The sequence below is a fragment of the Spinacia oleracea genome, chromosome 3, assembly GCF_020520425.1.
Source record: "Spinacia oleracea cultivar Varoflay chromosome 3, BTI_SOV_V1, whole genome shotgun sequence".
NCBI lineage: Eukaryota > Viridiplantae > Streptophyta > Magnoliopsida > Caryophyllales > Amaranthaceae > Spinacia > Spinacia oleracea.
Window position 1 is genome coordinate 6,920,907 of NC_079489.1, and position 19,374 is coordinate 6,940,280.

The window sequence follows — 19,374 nt, forward strand, 5'->3', positions numbered from 1 at the left end:
AAAATTAAAAACGTGATCGTTTTCACAATTACTCCGTAGAAGAAACCGTTAATAAAGAGATAGAGTACATCATCATATGGCCATATGGGCAGCTAGTTATGTCATTGGGAAGAGTTTCTTCATAAAATGGTAAAGGGGTTACAACTTAATTTCTACACAATAGAGTACGCTACTACGTAATTAGTAGTTTTCCAACATATCACGTTCTCCATTTTACACTACATAATTACATGTGATACGTCAGCGTTTTGAATTAACTTCATATAACATGCAATTTCTTAAGAAAATTTATCAAACATTCTTTTCACTAGGGTTTAAAAAGAATTTATTAAACATTCTTATCACTAGTGTTTAGAACATCGATCCAAGCAAATGTATGCCAAAATCACGGGGTGTTTGATTAGGAGAGATTTAAATGAAAAATAGTTTTTTGAGGTGAATTAGAGGTTTGACTTTTTGAAATAGCTAAGTATAAGTGTTCGGTTGTGAGAGGTTTGGAAGTGGGGATGTCAGTGGGGCGGGTTTTACAGGAGACCCGCCTCGCATCCGCCCCAAGTAGGCGGGGATGGAGGGAGGTTTGGCGGGTGATGAGTATAAAAATCATACTCGCCATGGGTGATAGGACCGGTGTGGATTTTGTGTTGGACTCGTTGTAAGATTGAAGAAGAAAACGAAAAATATTGAGGGAAAGAAATCTCAATGATAGAGTTTATAATCTGATTTTCTTAATCTGAAAAATGAGCTTAAAGTAGCTTTATATACAAGCTAAAAGTATCTCCAACAAACCTCTAACTAACTCTAACAAACTTGTAATAAAATAATAATATAAATATGCTAATGTTGACTTTGACTTTCCTATACTCTCCTATACTCCCCCTTCAAGCTGGATTTTGGATACAAGTCCAAGCTTGGAAGAAAGAAGATGATGTTGAGAGGAAGGAAGAGCCTTTGTCAGAAGATCAGCAAGCTGATTGGAGCTAGAAACATGCTTAGTCTTGATGAATCCATTTTCAACTTGTTCATGAACATAGTGCATTTCTCTTTTTAAGTGTTTGGTTTTGTCATGAAACATGGGATTTTGAGCCAGATGTTCTGCTGAGGTATTGCCACAATGCATACAAACAGGTAATGGTACAGTCACATGGAGATCTTCAAGCAGACCTTGAAGCCAAACAAGTTCACTGGCAGTTGCTGACATGCTTCTGTATTCAGCTTCTGCAGAAGACTTACTAACACTGCGTTGCTTCTTAGTTTTTCAAGAAACCAAGTTGTGGCCAAGAAACACTGCATATGCACTGAGAGATCTACTACTGAATTGGCAAGAACTCCAATCTGCATCACTGTATGCAGACAGATTGATGCCAGAATCAGCAGAGTACCACAAACCATTATCCAAGGTGCCCTTGAGATATTTGAGAACATGAAGTGCAGCTCTTAAGTGAGGTACTCTTGGTGTGTTTACAAACTGACTGAGATGTTGCACACAATAGGAGAGATCTGGTCTTGTAATCCCCAGATACAAAAGTCTTCCAACAAGTCTTCTATACACATTTGGTTCATCCAATAACTCTCCTTCTGTAATTGACAACTTGAGACCACAAGGCAAAGGAGCAGGTGCAGCATTACACTCTTCCATATCTGAATCTCTAAGAATATCATTGATATATTTCTTTTGAGAAAGAAAAATGCCCTTAGGTGTTCTGTGTACCTCAATACCCAGAAAATAAGATAACTGACCAAGATCTTTGATTGTGAATGCTTGATCAAGGGCACATTTTACTTCTTGAATTTGAGATGCAGATGTACCAGTAACCAGAATATCATCCACATAAACCAGAATCACTAGAAATTCCCCATCAAGTGTTCTAGTAAACAATGAGTAATCTTGTTTAGACTGCTCAAAATGTAAAGTTCTCAGAAATTTGCTAAGTTCTTTGTTCCATTGTCTAGATGCTTGCCTTAATCCATAAAGTGACCTTTTCAGTTTACAAACTTCCCCTGAAGCAGCCTTGATGTAACCAGGAGGAGGCTTCATGTATACCTCTTCATCAATAAACCCATGCAAAAAGGCATTGTTCACATCTAATTGATACAACTCCCAACCTCTGACAGCAGCAAGTGCAATAACAACTCTTACAGTTGCTAGTTTAGCAACAGGTGAGAAAGTCTGAGTGAAATATCTCCCCTCAACCTGTTGATAGCCAATGGCAACTAGCCTAGCCTTATACCTATCAATGGTATAGTCTGGATTTAATTTTGTTCTGTAAACCCATTTAGATCCTATGGCTTTCTTCCCTTCAGGCAGTTGAGTGAGTTCTCGTGTGTCATTGCTCTCAAGAGCATCAATTTCTTTTGTCACGGCTTGCACCCAATTGCTGTCATTCTTAGCTTGATTATAAAACTTGGGATCATTACCAGAGGGTAAGACAGAAAAAGCAAGAGATTCCCAAGTATCAAAAGAATCAAGTGCCATAGCTAACAGCCAAGAATCATCAAGCTCAGTGTCAGATAAACAAGAATTTACAGAGAAAGAAAGAGATTCATTGCTAGAGGATGGATCCACATGCCTATGAGGAATGTAACCCCCAACAAAATCCTTTAGAATAGTGGAAGGTTTAATCTGTCTGGAAGATTGTCTAACAGCTGTGTTAGTTGGCTGGGTTAGAAGAGAAGTAGAATGAGAAGAATGATCAGATTGAATTTGAGGAGAATCAGGAGAGGAATTATGAGGAGAGATAGAAAGGTTGTTTAATGAAGGTTGATGATTTGTGTTTAGAGAAAGTTCAGGAGAAGAGATATCAAGAGAAAAAGTATGGTTTGGAGATGGCTCATCAAATTGAGGAGTAAGATGTGTAAAAACATCAGTGGTGTCAGAATTATTAGTGCCAAATTGCACTATATCAGTGGGAGAAGGGATAGGATGAGGTGAGGAATGAGATAGTTTGTAAGGAAAAATAGTTTCAAAAAAGATCACATCTCTTGAAACAAAGACACTGTGAGTGTCCAAATCATATAATTTAAACCCTTTAAAACCAGCAGGGTAGCCAAGAAAAATACACCTCCTTGTCCTGGAATCAAACTTATCCTTCTTAACACCAATATTGCAAGCAAAGCAAAGAGAACCAAATATTCTGAGTTTGTCATAGACTGGAGAAGATTGAAACATAACCTCAAATGGTGTTTTCCAATCTAGGATCTTTGAGGGTATTTTGTTAAGCAAATATGTAGCTGTAAGAACATACTCTCCCCAGAATTTCTTTGGTAAACCAGCATGAAACCTTAAGGATCTAGCAATTTCAAGCAAACTTCTGTGTTTCCTTTCTACCCTTCCATTCTGTTGTGGAACATATGGAATACTTCTTTCATGGACAATACCTTTGCTGGCAAAAAAAACTAAACAAGAATGCTTGACAAATTCAGACCCATTATCTGATCTCACCCTTTTTATCTTCTTATGAAACTGAGTTTCCACCATAGAAACAAACTCACAGATGACTTTTTCTGCCTGCATTTTGTTGTTTAACAAGTATGTCCAAGTAACTCTACTGTGATCATCAAGGATAGTCAAAAAATAAGAGGCTCCATCTAAGCTTTTAACCTTATATGGCCCCCATAGATCCAAGTGTATCAAATTAAAACACTCTGCAGCTTTATTGTCATTCTTAACAAATGGAAATTTATGTTGTTTGGAACTACAACAAACACCACAATTATATTTTGTAACATGTTGACAATATTCAGGATATACATGTTTCATTTTTGACAAAGAAGCATGTCCTAGTCGAGCATGTAACAAATCAAGCTTATTCCTATGCCCAATCCTAGATTCAGATACACTAGTGGCAGTCTTATTTGGCAAACTAAGCATATGTACATCAGTAGTAGTTTCAGTAGCTACACTAGTAGCAGTACTAAAACTTGATTGTATATTCTCTGGTTGTCTGACAAAATAGTATAAGCCTTGTATCCTTTTTCCAGCACCAATCACCATGGAATTAGAGGGGTCCTGGAAACAATATCCATTTCCATTAAAAATAACACTCATGCCAGTTTGTTCTATCAGTTTACCAATAGACAGCAGATTATGCTTGAAACCCTTGACTAACAAAACATCAGTTAACATCAATTTGTCAGTCAGATATGTGTCACCCATGATATCAACACTCAATTGAGTTCCATCTGGTAGACCAACCTTAATAGGTACATTCATGACTCTTTTGTTTATCAATATACTTTCATCATAAGTCATGTGATCACATGCACCAGAATCAACAATCCAAAGACACTTATCATGAGATTTATTCACAGTGCAGTTGAATGAATGAGAGATTATACCTGCATAATTGGCATAAGAACAGTTTGCTCCACTAGCATCCCCATTCTGCATCTGTTTACCCTGCATTGCTTTCAAAACCTCATGACAAATTGCATTGAGCATCTCATTGCTGACACCTCCAGTGTTTCCAGAAATATCATCATCCAAGGGAGTGTCACCATTTGCAGAAGAACAAACATTAGCAGCAAGTCTGTCTCCATGTGCCTGTGAAGGTTTGGATGCCTTGATTGAATTATACCAATCAGGATAACCAATCAGTTTGAAACACTGATCAGCTGTATGACCTTTTCCTTTACAATGTGTGCAGACTCTATACATCTTTTCTTTCTTCAACTCCTTCCAGTCTTTCTTTCCAGAACTACCACCAAACTTCTGATACTGTGCAGATTTGTGAGTTTGTGCTGCCATTGCACTGCTGTTTAGAGCATTAGTTTCAATGATCATATTATTCACTTCCTTCTGTTTTTCTATTTGCTGAGTAATAGCAAATACTCGATTGATACTTGGTAATGGATCCATAGATAACACATTTGTGACAGTGTTCTCATATCCTCCATTCAATCCAAGTAGAAATTTCATCATCTTGTCTTCTTCTTCAAACTCAGCAATTTTCTTCAAGAACATACAACTGCAAGTATTTAGAGCTCCACAAATACAAGTAGGAAAAGCTCTCAGATTCTGCATTTCATCCCACAATTTCTTTAGCTTCCCATAATATGTGATTATAGTCAAATTTTCTTGATTAAGATTGTCAATCTCTTTCTTCAACTGATAAATCAGAGGTCCATTAGATTGACCAAATCTTTCACCTAATTCTTTCCACAATTCTCTAGCATTATCTATATATCCAAAATCATCAGCAAGTTCACTATTCATTGAACTCATGATCCAACTCACCACCATAAAATCAGCTCGTTTCCACTTAGGATAATCCTTATGATTCACAGCAGGCTTTGTGATCTCACCACTAATGAAACCTTCTTTATTCTTAGCTATTAGTGCTCTCTTAATATTTCTGCTCCAGCGAACAAAATTCATGCCATTGAACACTACAGCAACCAGAGATGAAGTAGGACTATCTGAACTAGCAACAAAATATGGATCAAAGTTACCTCCATTGACTGATTGATGAGCAGAGTTTTCAGAATCAGTGTCCATTGCGATCAACAATTCGATCCTACTGCAAATATTCTGATTGTAGGTTGAGGATTTCTGCAAGAAATTTCGCAATTATAATCGCAAGAAATTTCGCAGCAATTCTTCAGCAAATCGCACGATTTTTCATCAACAACTGTGAACAATTTTGCAAACAAATTTGTAACCTAAATCTCAGAAGAGATTCAGCTCTGATACCATGTAAGATTGAAGAAGAAAACGGAAAATATTGAGGGAAAGAAATCTCAATGATAGAGTTTATAATCTGATTTTCTTAATCTGAAAAATGAGCTCAAGGTAGCTTTATATACAAGCTAAAAGTATCTCCAACAAACCTCTAACTAACTCTAACAAACTTGTAATAAAATAATAATATAAATATGCTAATGTTGACTTTGACTTTCCTATACTCTCCTATACTCGCCCCATCCCCGCCCGCCCCGCCCCATCCCCACCCGCCCCACTTGATACTCTTCAACCCTATCCAAATATCATTCCCCACGTGAATTGAAAAATTTAAAGAACATAAAAAGTTGAACAATTTTTTTATGCGTTTGGATTGGTTTGTAGTATTTGATATTATGAATTAAGGCAAGACTTCTAATTTTATGTGTTTGAATTTTTTTGTTATGGAAGTTACTTTTTTCCATAATGTTGGCGAAATAAGAAAAACAAGGTGGGTATTGACGCGGATATGGGGCGGGGATGAGACGGGGATGGATACCCAGGTGGGTGGTGGGGCAGGGATGAATTATAGTTCATACCCATTGAGGCGGGGATGGAGATGAATTTTGTACCCGCCATGCCGCTCTTCTAACCCGGTCATGATGGTGCTTTAGTATGCAAGGATCCCAAAAGGAAAGATTTATAGGACCCACAAATTGCTGCGTAAAGAAGCATTTGAAAAGTATAGTTGCTAGAACAATGTGTTGTGTCATTCCTTTTGTTGGGAAAAGCTACCTTGTAGTTAATTAGCCTAATTCATGATGTTTAATTAAGTCAATTAAGCTGCCTTTCAACAACTTAACGCATAAAATAATTGTTCATTGAACCGAACCACAACACCTTTGGCCCTTTGCTTATGTTTCTGTTTACTATGGCAACAACCCAACATATATATGCTCCGACCCTACTTCTTCTTTGTATCCTTTTGTTTTTGGCCTTCTTTTAAGACAAAATTGTTTAAAAGAGTTTTCTTTGACTTTTGTCGGTTAATACTCCCTCCGTACCTTAATATTCGCACCGTTTTTCTCTTTGAGTCGTCCTTTAATACTTACACCGCTTTTATAAATGGAAATTTTTACCAATATTATATTATTTCTCACACTTACCTACTCACTCACCTACACCCTTACTCCCTACAAAAAATCATTTACAATTCACACTCCCACTCACCATTCCCCACCTCTTACACATTTCCCACTAACTATATTAAAAAAATACTCCATTGTCAACTAACACCTACTTCGTATTAAATTAATAAGTCAATTCAAGTGTTTTAAACTCCGCAATGGTCAATTCAGTGCGAGTATTAAGGGATGGAGGGAGTATTGGCAGGTTAGGGGAGGGTGATACGGACTTTAATTTCATTCACAAGTAAATGGAGCATGGAAGAAAGTTTGTTAAAGCGAAGACATGAGATGGGCAAATTCGGCCTCGTGCAATATGGTATACGATTTTGGAGGTGCTGCTGTGAGTATGACACTTTCTGCTGCACATGCTGAGCCTCTAGCTTGTTTAATGAATCGGGTTTTGTCTAATTCTCCATCTTTACGAACTCACCGGCCCTGGTTAACAATTTGCAGCTAGCAAGGGTGAGTTTTGATATCCGTCAGACTTGGACGCTCTCCAAAATTCTAAGTCAGGGTAAATCTTTCGACAGATGTATCATCTACAAAATGAAACGGTGTCAGATCTATCAAGTTCACTTGCGCGCGTGCTAAATCAGTAGTAGAGAATTGAACTAAGTCAATTCTACGATGTATCATTTGGAGTCTGATTAGCTTCTTTGTTTGTTTCTCATTTATATGTTTGTTGTTTTTTTTAATTAGTAGATTAATCCTATGTCAAAAAAAAGTGTCCAAAAGAAAATGATGACACAGTTACTGTTTCACATAATTTAAAACTTCCGTGTAACCGTGTTACGTTGTTAATTAAGCTTCCTTCTCGACTACAACTAAGAACTATATATGGGACCCATACATGACATGTGATCGATAGACAGTTGAGTGCACGTAGGGTTGCCAATTTCATAAGGAAAGAATTCATGGTACTTATTGTGTGTACCTTGTGAATTTATGAAATAGTGGAGTTTTTTTACGACCTTTTTATTTGATCAACAATTAATTATAACTGGTGTGTGATCCGGGTGAATGGACATGCCCCGATTGCTACATTGAATAGTTAAATCTTTAATTTTTCTTGAGCTCAATATTTGATAAAATATATGTATAATATAAAGTGAACAACATCCATCAAGTTCGTCTACTACGTACACAAACACTACGTCGTTTGATTTTTAAATTACACCATCTTACAATTTGTATAATTTATTTTCTAGTGGAACTAAATAATTTAAATTAATAAACACCAAATTAGATATATGCATTCATGCAATGTATTTCTATATTTGATATTTATGAAACTTATCACATCATGTTTATTCATGTTCTCTTCATAGTTTTTTTTTCCAAAATAGTCAATAGAAATAAAATAAAAAAGTCACATAAAAATTTAGTTTTGTAGACTTCATGTTCAAACATCATTATACGTATTGATTTTTAGTTGTCTATGATATGACATATAATTTGGTGAGTGAATGATGTAGCGCATGGGAAGAGTACAAAATGACACATAGATGGTGGCGTATCCAGATTTTGAAACAGGGTAGACACTTTTAAAAGAAATAAAACTACAATTTTTTTAAAAAAAAGATACAATGAAAATGACAATTTGCGGAGCACTATTACATAAAATTTACCAATTTCATCGTTCACCGTTATTTTATAAATTATAAGATTTTAAAGATTATACAAAATAAATGTATATGGAGTACTCCGTCTTATATAAGCAAATAACAACAAAACTTTAAAAATATATGAAGTAGAAAATAAAAATCATATGAGAATATGACGTGCCACCCCCGAGAATTAAAAAATAAAAAATAAATACTGGAATTTAAATACTTGACGAACTAAAAATAAGGTTTATATATTTAATCTGCAACAAAAAAACATTAAGGCAAGATGTTGAAGTGGTAAACAAGGAAATTGAGTTATGTTATATTCGTCCCCTTTGGTGGTCATGGACTCATGGGTTCGAATCCTACCTTGCACATCCACCCATGCGCACATAAACGTTTTTCTCAATGTCTTTTAATATATTACTCCGTAGTATAGATGTACAAACTCTTTGAGATCAAGGAGAAAAATTGCAAGTGTGACATGTGTTGTATATAAACATTTTACTTTATTTTCCTATATGTGTTTTTTTTATCGTAATTAAAGATTTGTTCTATTCACTTGGTCTTGTCTTATTTTTTTTAGACTGTTCTGGTCTGATTTTTTCTGCTCTATCTCATTTATAAGCGTTTTGTTTTTCTAATTTGGTGTACCCTATTTTAAATTGGGAAATTCTCTATGATAGCATTATACTTTTGCAAATTCTCAATGGTAACCAAATTTCTACCACTTTCTCTAAAATAGCAAATGAAATCTAAATTCTCTCTAATATAACATTTTTCACTAATTTTAACCTAATTAACCTAATTATAATTAACCATGATATGATTAACTCATTCCCTCCAAAAGTTCTTGATAAAACCAACAAACGTACCCTCATTTCTCCCTTCATGTTCTTGTTTTTCTTGTCATCTTCTTCCATCTCCCATCCAATTTTTCCTGCGATTTCTTAATTTCTTTTTATATTCAAGTGCGTTCATTTTAACCCCCCATTCATCCGTTCTTTTCATCTTCATTTTCTGTTTTGATTTCCATTTTCGGATCAAGTTTTTGGTCAAAATATGAAGCTCGTAATTGAAAAAAGCAAGAAGATCGTAATCTAAAGATCAATTTTCTGTATTGATTTTTCTGTTTTACTAGTTTTTGCCTCTTTGGCGTTTATCTGATGGCTTTATTAATTTTACGATTCATGATTCTCACCCTTTAATCATTCATGACAAAACATAATTTAACCATGTTAAATCCCCTGCCTTAATTAAACCGACACTAGCTTCTTTTTTCTAACCATACTTCATCACAATACATAATCATAATGCAATCAAACTAATCCCACCCCCCTTAAATAATCGTATATAACCCAATTTAACAAAAATCAAAATTTCAAAACCTGAAGTACAGGAAACCGAGGAGGTGATGTAAGAAAAAACGGCGAAGTAGACGGCGTTGTGTTGCAGAAGGCAATGAAAGAACTTGAATTATTAGTGAAGTCGGTTGGGAGAAATCACTATAGTAAACATAGGTTCATTTAGTAAATGTTACTGATACTTAACCATAGTTAGTAGTAGATTGGTTAATTAGGTTAAAATTAGTGAAAAATGTTATATTAGAGAGAATTTAGATGTCAATTGCTATTTTAGAGAAAGTGGTAGAAATTTTGTTACCAATGAGAATTTGCAAAAGTATAATGCTACTATATAAAATTTCCCTTTTAAATTTTAGATACTGAGAGAGGTAATCGAAATCGTATCGATCACTAATTAATTACTTCCTCTATGTGGCCACTAAAAAAGTGCGCACACCCTTTTAAGAAAGTTTCCTAAACTTTTTCTAAACTTGGACTCACGTACATTATTTAACTTCTTTTTCTATTAATACTTCATGCTGAATATTATCGCGCGAGACAAGAACAGAAGCAGTTCTTACTTTTAAAATATAGAATACGATCGAAGTAAATATAATGCGAAGTACTCCGTAACATGATATCTTAGTATGTGTAACCCTTATTTTTCCTTTGCCGTTTGAGATAAAATCTGAGAATGATAATAAAAATAAAAATGGCATACTTAAATAATAAAGAGCTAATAATTTTTATTCATAAAAACACTCCTAACGCTAAATTTTCAGCTCAGTCATACAAGCTAGCTCCTTTCCCATTTTCTACAATTTCTTCTTCTTGACACCATTTTCTAAGAAAAACAAACCTTTTAAAATTACAAACTACTCGTTGTCTCGGCCTAATAATAAAAATTAAAAATATATTTATTATATTTTACTAGTTTGAATCTCCCTTTTCTATTTGAAATTTGTACTGCCTTCCTCACTCATTCGAATTGACAATTAAAAAAAAGTTACTCAAATATATTACAAATTAACAAACTACATCATTGCCTTCAGGAATAGACTCAAGCTTAGGAAACCAAGTGGAAAAAGAAGAAGAAGAAGAACCCTCATAACTTAAAACCTTCTTATTAGGAACAACCCCTAAAAGCAACTCCTCAACTCCCCCTTGTTTACTTAGAATTTGTTGAAGTTGCTCTTTTGTTATCACCACTTTTATCGTCGTCTTCGTCGCCGTTCTTCGATCCATTTCTTCATTACTAGTACCACTACTACTAGTAGTGTGATGAGGAAGTGAAGGCAAAAGATAATAAATCTCCCCAACTTTCAACTTATAATCAAGAGGTAAACCTTGTGTAGCTTCCTTAAACATACCCACATAAGAATTAGGATAACTTACCAATAAATCTCTCACAATTAGTGAATTTGTAAACTCTAATATCTTCCCATCAACTTGCCTAATTATTTGCAATATCTCTTTTACATTTAGAACTTTTCCAAACCCTGTGCTGAATAACGGGAGTCTTGTGGACTGGGTACGACCTTTTATCATTTGTTCCTTCAATAAGGTATCTTTTGATTGTATGTGATCACCAATTGTACACAAAGCTAGATAATTTCCCATGTTTTTATTGTTGGTTTTATGGAATTAAGGAAGTTCAATCTATTTTGAGGAAGATGAAGATGAAGATGTTTAATTTAAGAAAAGGATGAGGAATAATGGTATTTATAGTATGTGTTTGTGGAGTGGAAGAAAGAAGTATAAAAGAAAAGGGTAGTAGACAACACGCATGCAAATGGGTCGGTTTAGTGGAGTATGGAATATCACCCGTTTCTCACCTCTTCTCTGTTCTTTTTCTTTTTTTCTTTTTTTTTTTTACAAGGATTTTAGTGGATTTGGTTAAGTAAATGGAAAATAGAGATACTTGTAAGATTCCTCTAGGCTGCCTACGGTTTTCTCCGAAAGACAATTGAACTGTTTCTATCACCTTTATTTAAACTTATTTATACCGCATTTATTAAAATTAAACAAGATAAGATATATATCCAAGCCTTCTTAGCTCAGTGGTAGAGCGCGTGGCTTTTAACCACGTGGTCGTGGGTTCGATCCCCACAGACGGCGAAAAAGCTGAAAATAGTTTGTATTTTATAGATTTTAATTTTATTTCAAACAATGTAAATTACCTGTACTAATGATATTTTTACTTATATCCTAAATTGACATTGAGAAAATAAGGTCTTGCGCGCACAAGGTGTACAATAAATTTATCGTGCACCAAAGTAACTTTTACCTAATTTTTTGTAACTTTTACTATGTTTTGGTTAACTTTTATATTACGAAAAAAAAATTGATGGATTAACATTTTAAAAGGTTAAATGATTAATTTTTATACATTATTAATGATTTTGAATAAATTTTTTATTAAAATGAAAAAAAAATTACACTACTACATTTCTTATTAGATGCAACGCCTAAAATCGTTGCATTAGGCATCAAAATCCGTCGCATTAGACCTAATGCGACGATAAATGACCCTTGCATCCGGTGGCGTTGCATTAGGCCTAATGCGACGATCACTGACCTAATGCAACGGGGAATTAATACCGTCGCATTAGATAAGTATCTAATGCGACGGTCCTTAGATGGGGTGTCGCATTAGATCTTTAGCTAATGCGATGGGGATTTTAGCTAATGCGACGGTTATTTAAGCTAATGCGACAGTTATTTTAGCTAATGCGACGGTTATCTATGTTGGCTTAAAGAAATAATGCAACGTGTTTTAGCCTAATGCAACGGTAATTTATTGTCAAAATAAATCTATTGAGCACCTAATGCAACGGGTTCATTTATTCATAATAATAAATAATAATAATTAAAATTAAAATTAGTTTTCTAAATTAAGAAAGGATGTCAATAATAAAAGATTTTCATTGACTTAAAGAGTAATATTACAATATTAGTGCCGATAGGACACATGCATTACAAAATAGTTGTTCACTAACTTAGTGTTTTTAATGACCAAAATACATAAAATTAAGATTCATATAAACAAATTCAACGTTACTAGAAATCACAAAATGACCCAAAAACAAACAAGAGCCCCCATCTCATTTGCTAGATCTACATTTCTCCTCCATTTAGCTCACCATGCTCCTGCAAGTTTAAATCACGAATGGGCACAAGTTAAAGATGGTACACTAGCTAAAACACGATAAATAAAAAAAATAACCTTCATGTTTACTCAAATAAAAACATAAAATTTCACAAAAAATAAGCAATACCTAGTAAGAACTCATTCTGTAGGGTACTCCCATTAGACTTGAGTAATCTGCACCCGACTAGAAGAGAAGCTCTGCCAGCAAATGCAGAGTATGCAGTTGATTGAACTCACCTCAAGTTGAGGCAGTTAGTAATTCCTAATCTAAACTTCTCAAGCTAAAAAAAGGGTACATGACTATGAGTAACATAGGCGTGCAGGAAAGGGGAAAGGTCAGTAAACAGATTATAGATATATACTCCCAGTCCAAGGGCAACGGCAGCAACTGGAACATTCAACAAGAATATTTTTAAGTAGTCAACACTTAGGTCGATGTAAACCTGCAAAATTAAGCTTACACAAGAACATCTTTGAACGACTATTTGTCAAGAAATGTAAGTTAGTGTAGCAAAACTAACAGGAAATCGAAGGAGATAATTGAAGTAGCTACTACAAACTAAGCAATACCCCTGTTTAAAGTTTTCGTTGTTGCAATTCCAAATAACATCCATTAATAAGCTGCAAAGACTGTATACTGATGTCTTTAGCTCCTCTCGAGATAAACCCTTCAGCAAGACCTGTATAGGCAAGAAAATCTGAATTTTTGCTACCAGATCAAAATATTATCATAAGCTAAAGTCCTGCTTTTACAATTTTCTGCCTTCATATTTCATACTGGAAAAGAAAACTACCTTTGTATGTTAATTGACAAGATTAAGCATGCCTTTTAATGAATTTATTCAAAGATATATATGTACACATGCGATTTTATTAATGGATGGAAAGATCAAGCAAACCAGACATAAGCCTAGCATTACTGCAACCAATAAACCAGATCAACGTATAGCCATTTTCACTGGTCTATAAAGCTTTTTGGCAAGAATATTCTTATATGAGCAATTTAAATTCAAACATACAACATAGATCATCACATCAGAAGAATTCAAAATGTATTTTAGCTGACCTACGCTACATGTTAGAAGATTCTAAATTTATTTTAGCATCCTTTTAATAGCCAGCAAGCTGCAAAATTCAGAAGTCACAGTTTGCTTCCATAGTCTATTGTTCAGCCAACACAAGACTTTGTATAAATAGAATGAGGAAGCACAGTAGCCATATACCAAATACCAGAATGCACAAATGAATTCCGTCAGCCGACCAGAAAGCAATAGGAACAGGAGAACCAGGAACTGAGAGGATACCTTGACGATTTCATCATTCCTGGTCTTTACATAAAGACCAGCAACACTATCGGGGTAAGCTACTTGAATTTCGTCTTTCAAAAACATGCCACATGTAAGACCTGCAAAATTAAGCTTACACATCTGAGAAACTGAACAGAAGTTACAATATTACCTAGAGGTGTTGCCACAACAATGCAGAAAAGAACCGAGAAGACAAATTATAGGGTAAAGGAAGCCTCAAAAAGCGAAGGCCGATAGTCCAACAAAGTCAAAATCTATGCACATCATGCATTTGGGAGGAGCGATTTCCAAAGCTTTCAGATGGGTGGAAATCCTACATTTCTACAGTAGGAAATGGTGAAATGAAAACATAATCCAGCACCACAAATTAGGATTCCTAATTCATTTTAGGTTTTCCTTTAACAAGAGAAGTATTCGTTTAGGTCCATTATTAGTTTCATTTTTGTGATTAGACCTCAGACAACCTTTAACTTGTTATGCATAAACCACCTCCATCACAAAGTGAAATAGAAGCTTCTAGAAGCATTCATTGGATCATAAAACAGAAGCCAGGAATGCAAAACGCAGAAAATATTGGAGTGAATAGCACAATATACTCATATGAAAAGTAAGAATAGACACTGGACATATTACTTATCATGTACATTGGATTGAAGGTTACATAACTCCTATTTTTTTCTTTCTGTAAGAGCCCTATTTCACATTACACAAATATAACCTGTAGAGTTGCAAGCTACAGTATCAAATCCATTTACACACGCTCCATATCAACAGAACCAAGCTAGCCCTGTAATTACCTAATATCCCAGGCACCCTGAATCGATGCTCTAGCACATATGAAGAAGAAAACATAAACCAATATATGGGTCATCTTATTGACAGCATGTCAGCCGGGAAGACCTTCTAGTTACAATTTGCACACCTAGTTGCTCTTACGACACAAATTTGGGAAACAGGGGCTGACCTTTGTTAATTAATAAACAATCAATCAAGTAAACCCCAATTAGGCAGATACTCATCGCTAAATGGTTTCAATGAAGATATTCGGTTACTCCGCAATTTTGAACACATACATCAAAACATTTCCTGTACAACCTAGTAACACATATTCCATGATTAAAATCATACAACATATCAACATACATTCCACGGGTTTCTCTAATCTGAATTCGGCAAATCTTCGCTAAAACCCTAAATCATTCACGTATATAAGGGTAACTTTTATGTACTTTGAGTCAACTTTTACTTCGGTGTACAATATTTATTGTACACCCCTTATAAATAAGAACTAGTTTTTGGGCCCGGGCGATGCCCCGAGTTACTACATTAAAGACATTCACATTTACTTATATTTTCTTTTTGTAATGATAACATGAACACATGTAATAGCTTAGTGGTAAAGACTTTAATCTTTAAACTCAAGGTCAAGGGTTCAAACCATATGCAAACCATGTTTGATATTTTTTTAATGTGTATGAAGATTACATTGAGCAAACCACCCATAAGAAGAGCGCCACGTGTCACATAAACTTTCTTTTAAACGCCTTTTAATATATAGTATAGATTTGGGTTGAGAAAGTGAGAGACGTTTACTGTCTCAATGATAAATTAATAGATTTAATGTCTCAATAAGAAAGTGTAAGAGATTTAATTTGATTGGTTTAATAATCCCTTAACACGATTTGTAACAGGATGTATATTACCAAAGATAAACATTAAAATGCAAAATCCAAAACGAAATACGTAAAGAATGAAAAACGGTAGGAGTATTGTATTTAACATGTATAGATAGTTAGCACTTGTACTTATCGTTAGAATCGAGAATAACTTTCTTTTTGGTGTAGAGATAGTCATAAAGGAAAAAGCGACAAATATTTTACTCCAAGGAATTTGATCTCAAATCTTAATTAGGTATCACCCTTTAAAATTTTACCAACTAAACTTAGCAAGAAATAACTTTCATTATAAATTCTCAGATTTTTCGTACTACGTACAGAGTACGGTAAAGTTGTTTCATGAACCATAAATTCATAAAACATCACTCCGCTTAGATATTTAGACCCCTGATATTCTAAAAAATGTCCAAGTAGCAAAAGGATTAAAGAGGGTATATGGAGCGGACCCCTTAATTGTAAGCTATTACATCACTAAAGTATTATTAGAGTGTAGTAATAGTTAATTTGCATTCATTCATTGATCGAGAAGATGTACGTATATTAACAAGACAAGAAGCGCGTAAATAAACATTTTGATGATGAATAACACTTTTGTAAGTTGTAACACCACCCATATTAACACAATCATTACGTACCTTAAATAAAGTACCAAATGTTTGTCTAGATTCAAGATTTCATATGCCTCATCTCTGACGTCAGGAAGCAAGCCAAAGCAACGATAGTGGATTTTATGTAAAAATCCAACATGAAGTATATAGAATTAATGAATTATAGATATATCTCTCCCACAATTGAAAAACGTATGGAAATATCGGCACAGACAACATCAGCAAATAATAATGGCGAATTTAGAAAGTGCATGTAGGTAATGGAGTACATTACTTAAAAGTAATGAAAAATTAACTAAAATTAAGTATTTTTTTAAAAAAAAAATTAACTAAAATTAGGTTTTTTTTAAAAAAAAAAAAAAAGTCTTGCACACACAAGATATGTGCAATAAATTTATTGTACACCATGATGACTTTTATCCAATTTTTTGTAATTTTTATCCAATTTTTTGTAACTTTTACCTAATTTTTTGAATTTTTAAATGATTAATTTTATACATTCTTAGTAATTTTGAAGAAATAGTTTTTATAAAATGAAAAAAATTATCACTAAATGTTATATAACTTCTACATATATAAGTTTAACTTTAAAGCATTTTAAGTTAATTTTTTTTACTCCGGTGTACACCACTTGTAAATAAGAATTTGTGATTTTTTTTGTTAAGTAGGGTCACGTGGTCACGTGACCCTACTTAAACCCTTGTCTGGTTGTATCCGCCACTGGAAAATGAGCGTGACTCCTTGAAGTTAATATGGTTGATTACCTCAGATTAGGGATGGGCATGGGTCTAGAACCCAACCCAGATCATGTTAGACCCGCCCATTTTTTAGGGTCTAGGTCCAGTTTTGTTAGACCCATTGGTTCTGGGTCGGATCTGATTTCATTTGTTAATAAACGGATCTGGGTCTAATAAAATTAGACTCAGACCGTTCCATATCTGACCCATGGATCCATTTAATTAATAAAATAACAAATTTTATTAATTTAACTTATTTAAAGCATATTTTTGACATTAGATTGTATGAGAAGTAATATATAATAACTTATGATATTTTATACATGAATGTAATGATAAATGATGGTCAAACTAGTGGCCTAGGAAAATTTAGTAACAAAAGGTTAAAATTCATAAAATATCAAGATCCATTTCGGATCCATTTTAGACTCAAGACCCGCCAGACCCATTGTATCTGGGTGGGGGTCTGAATTTTTCAAACCCAATGGGTCTAGGGCGGGTCTGGATCCACGTAAAACATATGAAGATTGTCTCACACAACTTACTTAATTATCAAGCTACATGTCATATCACTCATCTCTTACAACTAACATATTGTATTATTGAATATGGTGTGACAGTTAAGTAAATTATCAGACGATCTGACACGAGACTGGGGATTAAACAGGTAATGAAACGCTCGTTGATGATAAAGTAATTGACAGAGTTTTTAACAGTTTCGCTAATTGACAGGCAATGATACTAGTTAATAGCCTAATACTGTATAGGATAGGCCGACATTATTGATTGGTTGATGATGAAATTAGACACTAATGATAAAACTTTGTTAAAAGTGGAGCTGGAAAATATATTAGTTTAGGTTGTAAAAAGGACATTAAGATAGTGGTAAGATAGTGATATTAGATTATAAGTTTAAGTTGGTGTGGTAAGAGTGAGAATCTATTAGGTTAATGATAGTGGATTAATTAAGGTTAAGTTAGTGCAAACTGAGTATTCCAAAGAATTTGGTATGTTTAAGATAAGAAAGTTGTATACCTACTCATAAAATTTATGGGATTCAACCAATCTACTTAGTAGGGTAGTTTAAGGATTTTTGGTTTTCACCTTATTTTATTGTATACTGTCCAAAATATTAATGTTGATAGGGGGGTCAACCGGGTAAATGGGAGGAATTTGGGTTGAACTACGACAACCAACATGTCAGGTCTAAATCGGATCATATACAAATTGGGTTTGGGCAGATGTTGGGTCGGATAATTTCGATTTCAGGTCCGATCATTTCAATTTTTGTAAGATTTTATGAGTTTTTTACGTGGCCTGACCTGAAAAGGGATCAAAGGAAGGAAGCCTTTCCAATTATTGCTAACAAACTCATCAAAATCATCATGACTCAGCCATGCTGCTTGAAAACGAAAGGGCTTGATGGCCATAGGTAACGAAGCGAAGCCACACGTACTAAGAATAATAGGGCAACGATCCGATTTATTCTTTGGTAGGTGTCTCACTGAACCCTCATCAAATTTGAAACGCCAGTCCTCCGGACCGGGCAATTATTAATCGGTAACAATTGAGTTGTTACCGTATTTTTTATATATCGTGTCAATATCGATTTGTAACGGGTCATTCTTTAGATCAAGTCAATGTTAGGTCACTCACGATCAATTGTTTCACAATATGACTATAAACTACTCGGTTATTAAAAGTATTTAAACCGCTTATTAAATATACATAAATAACAAGAGTTGGAGAGTATAAATGAACAAGTGATGACCTGGTGTTACTGTTTGGTAGTGTAGTGATAGACAAATACAATCATGAATCATGAGTCATAAGTCATAAAGCAAGAGGTTAACAACTTAATACTAACTTTACACGTGAGAACTAACAACTATAAGTCTATAATTGAATAAACCCGACCTAAAACAAGTTAAATTTTGGTCTACACATTTAAATGGGTCACAAATCTATCAGGTCGGGTTGAATAACATGTCTACTTGTCTAGTCAATAACATTTCGAGTCTATAATTGGATATAAACGAGTTAAGGTTAACTTCGGGTCACATATATATTGAGCTTTGAGCTTAGATCATAATTTATCAGAT

At 34.3% G+C, this 19,374-nt stretch overlaps 1 long non-coding RNA gene and 1 other non-coding gene across 2 annotated transcripts; one reads left to right on the forward strand and one right to left on the reverse strand.

Annotated features, from left to right (window-relative positions):
• The first annotated feature begins 11,839 nt into the window (after window positions 1–11,839).
• TRNAK-UUU (transfer RNA lysine (anticodon UUU)) lies at window positions 11,840–11,911 on the forward strand. The gene has a single exon. It is a non-coding gene; the product is annotated as a tRNA-Lys (tRNA).
• An 864-nt stretch (window positions 11,912–12,775) lies between these two features.
• LOC130470643 (uncharacterized) lies at window positions 12,776–14,785 on the reverse strand. The gene is made up of 3 exons (XR_008931354.1): window positions 14,249–14,785; window positions 13,241–13,624; window positions 12,776–13,071 (listed from the first exon to the last, which is right to left on the reverse strand). It is a non-coding gene; the product is annotated as an uncharacterized lncRNA (long non-coding RNA).
• Between the last annotated feature and the right edge of the window lie 4,589 nt (window positions 14,786–19,374).